This window comes from Schistocerca nitens, chromosome 12 (genome assembly GCF_023898315.1).
Source record: "Schistocerca nitens isolate TAMUIC-IGC-003100 chromosome 12, iqSchNite1.1, whole genome shotgun sequence".
Taxonomy (NCBI): domain Eukaryota; kingdom Metazoa; phylum Arthropoda; class Insecta; order Orthoptera; family Acrididae; genus Schistocerca; species Schistocerca nitens.
Window position 1 is genome coordinate 74,128,004 of NC_064625.1, and position 1,502 is coordinate 74,129,505.

The following is a 1,502-nucleotide window of genomic DNA, read 5'->3' on the forward strand; positions in this document are numbered from 1 at the left end:
GTTCCAGTTAAGCAGGCCAGGTAGCACAACGAACGTACGTATGGAGTTAAAATGGGTGCAATACAATGGTTGAAGCACTCCGTCATCAGGTCACAAGTGGCCCATCGGGACCATCCGACCGCCGTGTCATCCTCAACGGAGGAGGCGGATAGGAGGGGCGTGTGGTCAGCACACCGCTCTCCCGGTCGTTACGATGGTTTTCTTTGACCGGAGCCGCTACTATTCGGTCGAGTAGCTCCTCAATTGGCATCACGAGGCTGAATGTACCCCGAAAAATGGCAACAGCGCATGGTGGCCCGGATGGTCACCCATCCAAGTGCCAGCCACGCCCGACAGCTCTTAACTTCGGTGATCTGACGGGAACCGGTGCATCCACTGCGGCGAGGCCGTTACCAGATCGGTTGAAGAGCTCCATGAAATCCACGCTTTTGTGTAGTCAGTGCTGACACCCAGACCTCCAACAGTCAGTCAGATCGGTAGCAAACGTAGTATGTGCATAGAGTATCAATAAAAACACCGATTTAGTTCGTGCTATGTGCTGTCGTCCAGTAAACGGTAATTAAAAGTAACAGTAGGGCTACCGAGGGAAGGAAAAGCATATCTGTGAATTATGGCGTTCTGGAAGTCGCTTGGGTGAGTTGGTAGGGCGTAATATCGTCGTCCCAAAGGTACTGCCACTGTGCAGTTCTCCGCAATCCAAAATACAAATTTTCTCCAATTTCCACTGCAGTGTCTTTCCACCCCAGAGCAGGTGTCTTCCTGTCATGAAGACTTGACCCCCGCCTCTTTCACACTTAGAACCGAGATATTCACTGGTAATCGGAATGTTCCTCCTAGTCTGACGTCCTGCTACGCCACCATCCTCGCGTGACTTCGGTTTCCTGATATTATCGATGATATTAATGCCAAAAGTAAATAAATAAAAATAAAATAAGAACGAAAAGAAAATAAATAAACAAACGATGTTCATTGTACCTCTACTTGACGTTCCCTTCGCTTTCCTTGGTTTCTGGAGGGTGGTAACGGGACATCGTGGTCAGGCCTCGGGTTGCGATCCCTGCCCACTTTGTCTCACACCACCCTTTGGAGGTTCCTTTAAAAAGAATTGCTGTCACTGGGATTTTTTTAACTCCTTTACGCGTGAAACCCATGGGAGAACATTTTGCTGACATCTCAAAGGACGTTTCGGAGTGTGTAGAAAGGTTCTTTTGGCAGTGTGCTTTCGTATCGTTAATTGAAAGTAGCAAACCTATAAAGTACATTTGTGCAGGTAGGTGTGGTGTTCTGTCCGACATGGGCGACAGAACAGACAACAGACCACCTCTTGTGGTGAAGCACCTAGTGCATTTGTAGTTTCACAGAATAAACGCAAAAAATCGGAACAGTGCAGTAAAGAAATAAGTGCATCACACGTGCGGGAGTATTATTAGTACCACATAACACTTTCAGGCACAATACAGTTAAAAAAATTTCATCTTTGGGGTCTGAACCGAGGATCCCTG

At 47.5% G+C, this 1,502-nt stretch overlaps 1 pseudogene; it reads right to left on the reverse strand.

Moving 5' to 3' along the window:
• Nucleotides 1–276: 276 nt before the first annotated feature.
• LOC126215581 (5S ribosomal RNA) lies at nt 277–394 on the reverse strand (annotated as a pseudogene).
• Between the last annotated feature and the right edge of the window lie 1,108 nt (nt 395–1,502).